The sequence below is a fragment of the Falco punctatus genome, assembly GCF_963210335.1.
Source record: "Falco punctatus genome assembly, chromosome: 3".
Lineage (NCBI taxonomy): Eukaryota > Metazoa > Chordata > Aves > Falconiformes > Falconidae > Falco > Falco punctatus.
The window spans coordinates 19,398,448-19,410,998 of NC_137582.1; the positions used below are offsets into that span (position 1 = coordinate 19,398,448).

Below are 12,551 nucleotides of genomic sequence, written 5' to 3' on the forward strand. Positions count from 1 at the left end.
GAAAGATACAGACAGGGCAGATGGTCTGAGAGATGGGTAGGAAACTGGACCACAGGTCACACTGGGAAAGTTCGATGGTTTTCACTCAGGCTGGCAGTCTGTCACAAGCGGGGTCCTCCGGGGATCAGACACTGGGCCACATGCTGTTCAATGTCTTCATAAATTACCTGGACAACAGCACTGAAAGCTCCCTCACCAGGTTTGTTGATGACATTAAACTGGGTGGTGGGTGGACACATCAGAAGGGAGAGCTGTCTTAGAGAGACCTGGACAGGCTGGAGGAGCAGGCAAGCAAGAACGGAATGGAGTTTAACAAGGACAAGTGCAAGGTCCTGCACCTGGGACAACGTAACCAAAGAGCCCAGTACAGGCTGGGATCTGTGTGGTGGGGAGCAGCCCTGCTGAAAGGGCCCCGCAGCCCCTGACAGACGGCAGGCTGACCGTGTGTCAGCAGTGAGTCGCTGCAGCACCAAAGGCAAATCGGATCCTGGGCTGCATCCACAGGGGCATCGCTAGCAGTGACGGAGATGTGATCATCCCACTCTACTGAGCACTTGTCAAGGCGCACCTGGAGTACTGTGTCCAGTTCTGGCCCCCACAATTTGGGAACTGTGTGGGCAGACTGGGGAGGGCCCAAAGGAGGGCTACAAAGATGATTAGAGGGCTGGAAAATCTGCCCTGTGAGGGAAGACTGAAGGAGTTAGGTCTTTTCTCCCAGGAGAAGAGAATGTTTGTAGGGATCTCCTCGCAACACTCCAGTACTTAAAGGGAAGCTACAAAGAGGATGGAGGTTCTCTCTTCACAAGGAGCCACATGGAGAGGATAAGGGGCATCGGGTACAAGTTGCACTGGGAGAGGTTTCATCTCAATATAAGAAAGAAATTTTACAGTGAGAATAATCATTCACTGGGACAGCCTCCCCAGGCAGGTGGTAGAGTCCCTGTCACTGGAGGTTTTCAAGATGTGGTTGTATAGGCTGCTAGATGATTTCATCTAGGCTCCCTTTCCCACAAAAGCTTGGAGCAGATGGTCTTTTGCAGTCCCTTCTAAACCGGGCTGTTGTATGATTCTATGATAATGATTACTGGAAACTGAAAATAATATCTTGAGGAAAAGGCCTCAAAGGAGACTTCGATTTAATGTGTATCTCTTCTGTTGTGTAAGGAACAAAATCCAGTTTTGTTATGTTAGCTCTGGGACCTCATGTACTTCACACACTTATCTCCCTTGTTGCTGCATATTATTTATTGTTACCTGCTGGGATAGTGTTTCCATCATGGTTATAGTCAGGCTTATAGGTGCCCTCGAAGCAAATCTCCCTATAGTTCCCATTTTCTGTGCTTTGGTACACACTGTGTTGTAGTCTGGATGACCTGAGCTCCTTTCAGATGAAACCGAATCCTATTCATCCTGTAAATGGGATGCAACTGAATCCTATAAATCAGTGGAAAGGAAAGAAATCAAAGGGGACGTTAACACACCAGGCTATGAAACACAGCAGCTGAGCTGAAGCACACAGTTAACTGCTGCTGCTTTTGCCAAAGGGGCTGGTAACATCTGGCAAAGTGATAGGGCAGTAACCCTGACTCATAATGTCCAAAATCACTCCAGCCTAATTCCCACAGTTTTCTTGTCAGCACCCATAATTCCCTTGTTCTTGTAAATCAAAATAAATGATCAATGTCAAACATAAACAGAATATTGGAATCTTTCAGCTGGCTAAAGAAGTGGTGTTTGCTGGGGAGAGGGAGTCAGCATGATTTATTCCACTCTTGGTAAGTTCTCTTTAAAGTTGCATGACTGTATTAAATTCTGTTTTCTGAAAACAGAAAACAATGAGAAGAGACTTGCAAGAACACCACCAGCTTCCATCTGTGAACAATTTGATACTTGCTTTCGGCAAATTTCTGAGCATTCCAGTTTTAAATAGACTTTGCACCAGTGTTCTCACCAGCAACGCTGCAGTGTTGAAATATTCACAGAACTAAGTACAAGATATCACAAACACACTTGGACTGAGAAGTGGGTTTTTTTTACATGTGAATGGTTATGCTCATGGTCCCTCTTTCACCATTCTCCTGCTTTTAAGAAGATTGTTGGAAATGTGACATTATAACAAACAAATGTGACAAAACCCAGATGAATTATTCCTTTATGTTGGTCAGCAGTCAGAAAAACTTTTTCCACCCCAGTCTAAGCTATGGAAGCAAACATTAGTTGTCCTTACTTGCATTAAGGGCTGTCTCTAATAGGTCTGAATTCAGTCTGTCATGATAGAAGTACTATCTTCATCTGCTGTTTACTTTCTAGTACACAATTTAGTCATAATTTTACATATGATGCAAAGGTCCTTTTAATAGGTCAGTGAGGCTGGTATGGATCTTTGCTGATATCAAAGTTTTGCATATCTTTCTTTTTAGCTGCAGAAGAACATGCAATTCCCCTACGTTTTTCAATGAAAATCAAAGGTGAGTGGTTTCTTTGAGCAGGAGCTGGAGGTTAGAAAAGTCTTAGAAAAAGCATACCCTCCAGCCCTGTACTTCATGTCTTCCTAGCTTGAGGTGTCAACTTCTTTCTGTATCGTTTCAAAGAAGATAAAAAGTTAAATTTATTCCAGCATCCAAATAATCAACTATTTCCAGTGCAGATGAGGATCTTATCCAAAGGAAATACATTTTAGAGGCAGGACCGCACCAGCTAATGATATTCAAGCACCAATGAAGCAGTAAGTCTGCCTCCAACTTGCTAACAAGGCTGTTCTGAGTTACACTCTGTGACTGTTACAGCAACTGTCAGATAAATAATCTTGCTCCTTTGTAAGAAAATGAACAGGCCGGTTCACTTTAATCCCCTACCATCCAAATATATTTAAACAGTAACATGATTAGGGTAAGGATATACTGCAATATGAGTTGGAAAAGTGCTAAGGCTCCGGAAGCATGCACCATAAATCAAGCATTTAATGATTTAAGTCAAGAACTTTAAGCAGCTGCCCCTGGGAAACATCGGGAGAACAGACTGTGCAGTGAAGCTTGATGAAAATGAATTCAGTAGGCAAACATTGCTATCTCATGGACTTTATGGGAATCATAAAAATAAGGTGCTGAACTTTATAATGTATTTTTATGTTCTTATGCTAAGAATGCCTTCTACAGGCCCTACTTCTTCTATTTAATAAGCAGAATACAAACCTTGTTACCTTAGGCAAAAGTTAATTTGGGAATTTTTTTTCCAACTTGGGTGATTAAGCTATGCCTTTCAACTGCTGTTTTGATATGTGCGTAAAAGGTCTGGACATCTGAAGGTGCCACGCACCTATGCAACACTCATGGTTGTTCTGCAGAAATATCAGGCTGTTTTATGAAAGGAAGCACGCTCCAGCTGAGAAACCATCCTCGTAAAATTGTCCTCTGGCATTGTAAAAGCATGGGCTGTGTAAACCCTTGCAAGCTGGCACCATCGTCCAAACCCTCATCCCTGCCTTACTGCAGCTCCCTGTGCTGCTCCTTCCATGTCCCAGCACAAACACTGATTTAGCCACATGAAGAAGATCACAGGAACAATCCCTGTTACAAACTTATTCTTTATTTGCCAATTTAATATTAACGTGGGTCAGCTTCCTGTAGGGATGGTGCAGGAGCAGGAATGAGCCCATGGGGGCTGGTAGATATCTTAGCAGCACAGCAGAGTTGTGTTGACTTAAAATGCTCATGATCCTACAGCCTTAGTCTTGAAAGTAGAGTGACTCAACAAAATACTGAAAACTGATTTTTAGTTCTATGCATCTGCAGTGGTATTATGTACTCATGACCAAAAACCCAGCAAAAAACAGCAAACAGTGAGTAAGCATATATTTTCCCACCAAATCTTAGAAGGTTAGTGGTGGCTTTGCTATTCTAATTTCTTTAGGGCATAATTAAGGATTAGGAAACTCCTGCTGCATAAAGATGTGGAACTGTTACAAAATACAAGAGCAATCCATTGCAGACTTGAGTTCATACAGAGCAGTGATTTGCCCTACATGAAAAGGTAGCACAGGATTCAGGCACCAGTTAAATCCTCCTTAAATCCCTGTTAAAACCTACCATAGTGGAAAAAAGAAAGGAAAAACAAAAAGAAATCAAGTATATTATGTGTTTACCACACACGGGACATTTTCAAAACCACAAAAGTTTTAACAGAAAAGAATTATCCGACAATCCACTTTATTTTACTTGGAGAATTAAGATTTCAAAGTGGGTTTATTTAATCCCTAAAAAATAAATCATGATGTTACAGTTCCCAGTACTTTGTGGTTTAACAGCAAATAAGTTTGCTTTCTGGTAAGTTTGCTTATAATGGTAGGTATCTTTCAGCTCATGCTTGTATTTGTGCTCAGAAAAAAATAATTATCTTAACTCCATTAAAAACAAAGGAAGGAAAATTAAAAAGGAGTGATTGGTTCAAAAGGGTGTGATCACGCTCATCTGTAACAGCCAGTTTGGAATGTGGAGGGAAGGAAAAAGTTTTAAAGAAAAGGCTAGTAAGCCAGTCTGCATGCACATGGGTAGAATATAGCTATTTTTACACTGCCTTCACAGTGAGCTTCCTAAATAACAAACTACTCAAAATACTGTTGCTTTAGAGAAGTCTAGAGATGTTATTACATTACACCAATGTACGAGCTCAAAATGTGAGGAAGAAGGTCTAGGTTCATCCACCTGCATCCCCCAGTGACTCCCGGAACTTCCACATTAACAGAGGAAAGAGGTGCTGCAGGTAGTGTACAAGACTGGCTTTAGAAAACTCCTATCTTAACTGAAAATGGTCTGCACCACTATAAACAAATTTCTTAACCACTCTATGTAAAATAAAAGTGTCATGGGGGAATAAAGTCTACCTACCTCAAAAAATGTTATATATCAAATAGAATAATTGGGGGGTTTTATCCTCAAGTGATTACACTCCCTGTAGATGTAAAAATATAAATCACGTAACTTCCCTATTATTAGCACATTTTAAGAATGTTCCAATCTCAAATATATTTATTGTGAATGCTGAAAGCTTTGTAGTTTCATTGGATTAAGTTGACATTACCATTAATATAACAGTGCAGTTAGGTAGTAAGTTTGCTGTTCACACTTTTCTTCAATCAACAGTGCAAATGGTATTTCTCACAAACTCCAACCTGCTCCTGATTGTAACATTTAGCATCCCTGCTTTCTGTGCAAGGAAGAATCATCAAGAATGAGAGGGAAGTGACAGAAGTTCCAAAGCCGACAAAAAACTAAATCTACATCTTAGGAAGCCTTGTTCCAATGGAGATTTTTTGTTGTTTTGTTTTCCCTCCAACGCTAATGAGAAGCATAAAGGTTGTAGCTTTTACAATTTACATTAATAAAACGGTTACATTTTACTTATTATAGAATAACATAAACTAATTTATGTCGAGCCAAAAAAAATTTTAGAGGTTAAATTAAAGCCAGTAAAGTTTCCTGAGATGTCTGTAACACCAACAGAAACTATTTTACTAAAGCATTAATCATAAAAGCATGTAGCGTACATTTTATGATTCACAGTCATGCTATCAGTGATTCAAAGCCAATCTAGTAAAACAAAAATGCATTTTTCTGTTTTCTTGTTTATCCGACATGAACATTTCAAGAATATTTAAGGAAAAAGCAGGAGGTGAACGGAATTATTCGAGTGCAGAGACCAGTATCCATGCATCTGCCTGGATACACATGGACATACACATGCCACATAAATGAAGCAGAAATAATAGCAATTTTGTTAACATTGCTTTATAAGATTCTACATTTTGATTACGACATTGTCAAACTGAAGCCATTTGTTAATTTAAATTTTCCATGACAGTGATCCAGTGAAGCCCAAGTTGAGCAGTTTTGGGGAAAATTCAGCCAAGAAATTAAGCGTTTTTTTCTGGGCTAGACTCTGAGGATACATATACACAAAAACCACTGTCTGCAGACAAGTTTCTGTGCATCAGCTGTGCCTTCATGGCTGGGTGAAGCCAAAGCATTTCACTTCTCTGTTGGGAGGGTTAACCATGCCAACGTGCTTAAACACCACAGCTCAGTAAACAAACGATAGCACAGTAAATTGTGGAAACTTGGTCAGGCCCTCTTCCAGAAAAGAGAAGTCTGCAGTAACTGCGATATTTTGCAGTATAGAAGGTATCTGTGAAAAGGGAAGGGTCCTTTTCTCTGTGCCTCTTGGGGACAGATACAAAGTCGTGGACAAAACCCAAGCAACAGAAGTTTAGGTTAGATGCTGGAAAAATATTTTCAATAGTAGTGATGGTAAAGCCTGGAGCAGGTTCTCCTGGGAAGATGTGGAATCTCATTTACTGGAGGATTGTAGAAAGGGGTTACACAAACATTCCCCATGAGTGATTCAGGACTTGCTGGATCTGCCTGGAGGAGGGTTATGAACTACAGGATCTCCCAGGGACCCTTCCAGACCTACTTTCTAATTCCAAAATAATCTTGATAGAGGTTTCCAATGAATTTGGCAAGGGTGCCTCTCTCTCTCTGCCTGACTGACTTAGGCTCACGGTAGAAGCTTGTGCTTCTTGACACCACTGAAATAGGTATTATGGAACTTTATCCCTTGTTGATAATATTTCCATTACACAGGTTTCTTAAACCTTGAACAATGAACTCCTGACAGAGCTTAAGGTGAAAAAAAACAGTCACTCACAAAAATCTCATTAGGAAAGTCATATAAACCAAGGGTACATTTAGACTTCAGCCAAGTCACGAAAGTGTTTCACCTGGAAGAATACTATGTTCTTCAAACACTTCATAGTTTTGAATTTTTCATGATGATATACTTTGAAGTGTTCGGCTTATCACTGTGTTAGTTGTGATATCTTGCTTGCATCTACCAGGTACATTGATTCTGCCTATGGCACTCTGCCTTACTCAGTGGTGTGTCTCATCTCGGTTTTCCGGACCGATTTGAGAATATAATTTTAAAATATCTCAAGAAAAGAAAATCACAAGGGGGAGGATACAGAAGTACGTGCTCTGCCTTCTGAACTTGTTTGGTAAGAACTCATAATTCAATGCAGGGAACAATAAGCACCATGTTCTCCCTAGATATTCAGCTATAAATTTTGAGGCAATTGCTGCTAACAAATGAGGTTTCACAAGAGTGGCAGATGTCATCTGGCAAGTCTAAAAGAGGAGCCCACTTCACTAGGAACCCACTCAGAAATAATCTGTAGAAGGAAACTAATGTTCTAGATCTTAGGGTCTAAGTATTGTTCACATTTTAGTCAGCTTATATCAAACCCTTTGCAAAAATTAGGAAATTCTGAGAAATAAGTGGACATTTAGAACAAATACTCACAATTTAGGACATTTATAGAATTACACAAAGTTTCATAAAAGTCAAGGTATCATCTGATTCTTTAGTCTGCCCTTTCCAAGCAGGTAAGGGATTTGGCTTCCTTTCGTCTTCCAGGATCTCCAAAAGCACTCTCAATTCCCCTCTAAGTATCAATAATGCCATTTTAATGACAAGAAGTCTAAGGAACAGGAAGAGATCATAGCCACAGTTCACATGGTAAATCTGTGGCACACCAAGGAACAGATGTAGGTTATAGTGTTAACACCATGAGATTTTTCTAGGACAATTTCACTTTCTAAATTATTCTGGGGTTTTTTGGGGGCTTTTTTTTTTTTTTTTTTTCTTCGCACACTCTGTTCTCCCTAAATTGCAACACTTTTCATTTTCAGTTACAATTATTGAATATTACAACTGGATTGCTATTACTAACAGCACCAGCATTAGCAACACTCATTGCCTGAATTTTAGTTGCACCTGAAGGTACAAAGTCATATGAGATGCAGTATATACACATGTAGGGAGAGCTAATTCCTGTTACGAGAATTTTACTGTCTAATTACACAGAAATGAGGAAAGATTAATCACGGTTAATCTGTGGCAGAGTGAGGAATGCATTACAGAGCTTCTGGATCCCTGCCCAGTGCTCTCCTCACCAGCCCATTTCTCCCTCCATGTTTACCCTGTGTTAAGCACAGCTAAGTAAAGGATCACACAGACTGCTAATAAATTTTTGGCTGCCTGAGGTGTTGCAAAACAATTAAAATATATCCTATGCAACCTTACCCAGAAGTATCTAGAGTCAGTCTTCATCTTTCAGCAGTCTCCACAGAAGACTTGAATAAAGAACAAACTCTCTTTGCAGCTAGGTGTGATCTGTGCAGGTAGAAAACAGCCTGGCACAGTTTGGACCCCAAAAAGGAACTTTTACCATTAGAAAAGAGGACAATAATATGTATTACTGGACAGATATTTACCTGCATTTAGAAAGTAGGCTCAATCAGCTGTCTATAAAGTCTGTCCAGCCACCCAAATTTGCTGGCTTGCAGGGCTCAAAAGCAGATCTAAAACCATAACCTAGGCAGAAGAAACAGCACTGTGATGTACCGTCAGCGAAAGCTGGAGGAAAACTTTGCATTTGCTACCCACTTTGAAAGCTCCTCCAAAAGCAGTGCAGGATAGTGTGAGGAATAAAGCTGAACTGCCATGTGAAGGCAAGCAAAGGAAATTTAACTGTAGCTGGAATGATGGTGACTCATGTCACTACAAAAGATGTCAGTGGCAGGCGTATTTTTCTTATCCTGAAGATTGTCTGCAGGATACTGGTACAGAGGCTACTAAAGACTTCTGAGCTTCCAGCTCTTAATACCTGAAGCATAAGGCTTATCCCCTAAGAAATCTGGAAAAGAGGGAAATCTGTGAAACTGCCTTTCTGGATTGAACCAAGGTTAAGGTAAGCTACCTCTGTAAAATTCAGAGATTGGGGCTGTTTCTGTTTTTAGTGTTCCCACGAAATCTCATTGAGGCTAGAAAGGAAAAAAATACCTTGGGATTTAGTTCCAAAGGTATGGAAACTCTGCTTCAGTCCTTGTTTCCTTCACTTCTTGGCCTGGGTACTGCCACACTTCTTGTACAGGGTACTTTCCAATAGTCCTATTTTTTTTTTTTTAAATAAAACAATTATATTTTTATTTAACTGAGGGGCCAAAATTATCCTTAATGCTCTACATAGAAAAGAAAAAAGAAATTTAGCCCAGTAAAACTGGTAATACTGACTTTTGCTCCATCACTTTCAAGAATGCAGTGCTCAGAAATGAGACTGCCTCTCCCAGCCCGCAGCTCTGGGGAAGGGCACAGATGTCCTTCACTTGTCAACATGGTGCTGCCACTGAGGGGAGCAGGAGGGAGGGCTGAGCTTCTCACCTGGGGTAGGAATTCCAGTCCTTTCTGTGCCACCGTTAAGATAACACTGGGATACATGTGGCTTTATGCAGTCTTTATTGACCATGCACCATCCACACAGAAATGAATCGGATTCTGACTCACACCAGCTCTCAATCAGTATTTTTGGCCTCAAGAGTTTCTTTCCCTGACAAAAATGGTTTAGTCAATTCTTCTGTTTCATCCTGCTCCTGCTTCCCAACACCAAAGCCTGGCTGCTAATCCTTCTTCCCATCACTCCCTTAATAGAGCCCATCCAACCATTTATTTGGCCACTCAATGAACCATGTTAGGGAACTGATGGGGGTTAAAAAATAGAAAAAACCCAAAACTTTCTGGCTTATTTTTAACCCAGATCAATTCCCCAGTTCACAGTGCAGCACACAATCTTACACGAGAACATCTGTACTGGATCAGAGCACAGGTCCATTTGGTCTGGTGTCCTGCCCCCAACAGCAGAGCAGACACAGCAGATGTTATCCGAGGAAGGATGTAAGGACAGGGCAAGCATGCAGGAATGCTTCCCAGGAATGTTCTCCCAGCCTCCTGTGACTTGTGACTCAGGGATATCTTGAGACAAAGTTAATACTTTTATATTTAATAATCCTTGGTGGATTTTTCTTTCATTTATGCTCCTGAATTTTTTTTTTTAATTAATGGAAATATTTGCAACCCTACCATGCTATGGGCCATAGCAGAAGTATGCATTATGCAGTCAATAAAAGTGCCTCTGTTTGTTTGCTTTGGAAATAGTACCCACTAGTTTCATTTCATGTCCTTTGATTTTTATACTGGAAAAAGCAAAGAACCATTCACCCTATTCACCTTTCTTCTTCAACAACCTGTTTTATAGATCATTGTTGTATCTCTCTCATTCAGCTCTTTCCCAGCCTCAAGGGGTCTTAAAATACCCTTAAGGGAGCTGCTCCATCTCAAAGGGACAGCAGAAACAGCAATGCAATGAAGGCCTAGAAGTGTACGGCCAGGCACCCTAGCTGCTCAAATCTAGGAAAGAAATGATCATGAAATTAAGCCTTTAATTCATAAGAAATATGTATCTAGATAGGCGGTCTTGTCTGCTGAACCTGACACAGACTTTTTATTTCTCCATCCTCCCTCCTGCTTCTTTTACCACTGCTTGCCAATGTCAACTCATGTCTTAAGCAGCTCTCCAGTTCTGTAAGTAAGGTCAAATGAATGATTTAATATGTTCCTTTTCTTTCTCCCATTGCTCAGTCCTCAACTTTCTTCTCTTCTGCGTTTTTATATCTGAATGTATTTTCTCTTCCCTCCTTGGTAAACAGCAAATATTTTTTTAAGATTCTGGTACAGCTAGTTGAAATGTTCACGAAAAATCGATGTTCTCTAAATATAACATCATTTTTACCTTCCTTTGGCTTGTTTTCAACAGATCTCCCTGTACTTCTTGTTTCCCCTTTGAACATATTTCTTAAAAGACTCAGAGCTACTCTTTCCTATTTAACTAACTTGCCCTTTGTCACTCTTTCCCCCTGCTTCCAATAGGATTTAGCTTGCAGGCTCTTGCCAAACGTGCTTTGTAGAAATGTTTTACCATCTCAGGGGCCCCTAATCAAAATTATGTGACTTGTTACATTTTGTCTTGAATAGACCTTCTCTAAAGTCAAGATACTTGTGTTTCCTCCAGTCCTTCCCCACCTGAACTCCAACATCTGTGAGAAAGCCAACACTTTTTGTTCTCCTGCCTGCATCATGCTCACTCGTGTGCAGGCTGAGCTGCAGCAGCCCCACATGCCTTCAGCCACAGCCATGGCACAGGAGGCAGAGCCCAGCCCTGCATGGAGGAGCGGGACAGGCTCTTGCATTTGGCTTAGTGCGTGGGTATCTAGCAATGCTCTTCACAGAGCAACCTCAGAGGGCATGGTGTGCTTTCTAAGCTGAGTCATTTCCAAAGATCCAAAACACCCAAGACAGCCAGAATTCAGGGATTCAGAGATTATCTCGTTTCAGACCTCTCACTAAGTTGGTACTTACCTGAACACCAGCCTGGGAGACACCAAACGCTGAGTTACATGTCAGGACCAAGCACAGTCATACAAGACCCTACAGCTTCCCTACGTACTTGTGGGGCAGGGAAAGCAATGCTGTTACCCAGGAAAAATGCTTCCAGTGGGGCTTTTCTGGGTGCACAGCATCACCAAAAGCATCAGGACTGACATGGATTGATTTGAAATGCATCTACTCTTCCCTGAGTAGCAGAAGGTGTTTCTTAAAATGACCTTTCATGTACTCTTCAAGGGATTCTTGCCTTATTCAGTCTGCAAGTGGGAGGAAGAAGGATGAAAGTCTCTCTAAACAATTCTCTGTACAAATTGACTCCTATTTTGTGCCATTATGTCAGATTTAAGCAGTGCATAGACTATTCATGGATTTTGGCACAGAAATAATTTTCAGTTTCATGTAGCCATCCCTGTTTTTAACAGAGCAAACCAGAGGGTAAAGGAGTACACAGAGAGAAATTTTCAAGGGGGGCAGAAAAAAAGCTTTTTGCATCAATAATTTATTTTTGAAAAGCATTCCCTCTCTTTGGAAGCTCCATTTTGGAATGGTTTGTGGAAATAATCACACATTGTGCAAATTAAGGTTTTATCAGTGTGCACTGGGACAGAGAGTGTACAGACTGAGCAGGGAGCTTTACCTCTCTCAGCTTTGAAGGGGTTGAGGCTGCAGCTTGCCTGTGGGACATTCTTCTGTGGGATTGTTTTTTTTTTCATTTTCCTTGGACTATGTATGATGTATGTGGATCACATCACACCATCAGTTTAAGCTGTGGGACATTCTGACACCAGATGAGGGACATTGGAGCCCTGAACCAGCTCTCACTGGAAGGAAAGCTTCAGTGGCATCTTGCCCCATCCCCTTCTCCCCTGACCTTGCCTGACAGCTCCCATCTTCTTTATTTATTGTGAAAAAGGGAAACTGTGCTTTATTTCTGCATGGAAACAGGAGGATCTAAATAAGTCCTTCCACACATGTATGGCTACTGCAAGTAGGTGGGACTCTTATGCCAATTATGTCCTGCCTTGCTTCCTCTGAGGGTCTATGAAAATATCCCACAGCTACCTGAGCCACCCCCAATCCCTTTATTGCCTTTAACTTCCATTAAATGGTCTTTACTGTGGCAGCCAAAATATTGACACTCTTTCTTTCTGCAGACTCGGTTGCTGCCTTTCTGCCTGGTCTGTCCCCAGGAGCCCACAGCCTCACAGCAGCGCTGC

General features: G+C 41.1%; 1 protein-coding gene across 2 annotated transcripts in view; it reads left to right on the top strand.

Annotated features, from left to right (window-relative positions):
• The first annotated feature begins 8,670 nt into the window (after positions 1-8,670).
• Positions 8,671-12,551, top strand: part of LOC308060032 (uncharacterized protein) — a 63,495-nt gene continuing 59,614 nt past the window's right edge. Inside the window, exon 1 of one of the 2 annotated variants that reach the window (XR_013926567.1) lies at positions 8,671-8,806. The gene's annotated coding sequence lies outside the window, so the exon portion shown is untranslated. The remainder of the gene's footprint in view (positions 8,807-12,551) is intronic. The other variant, XM_080378233.1, reaches the window with a different exon arrangement.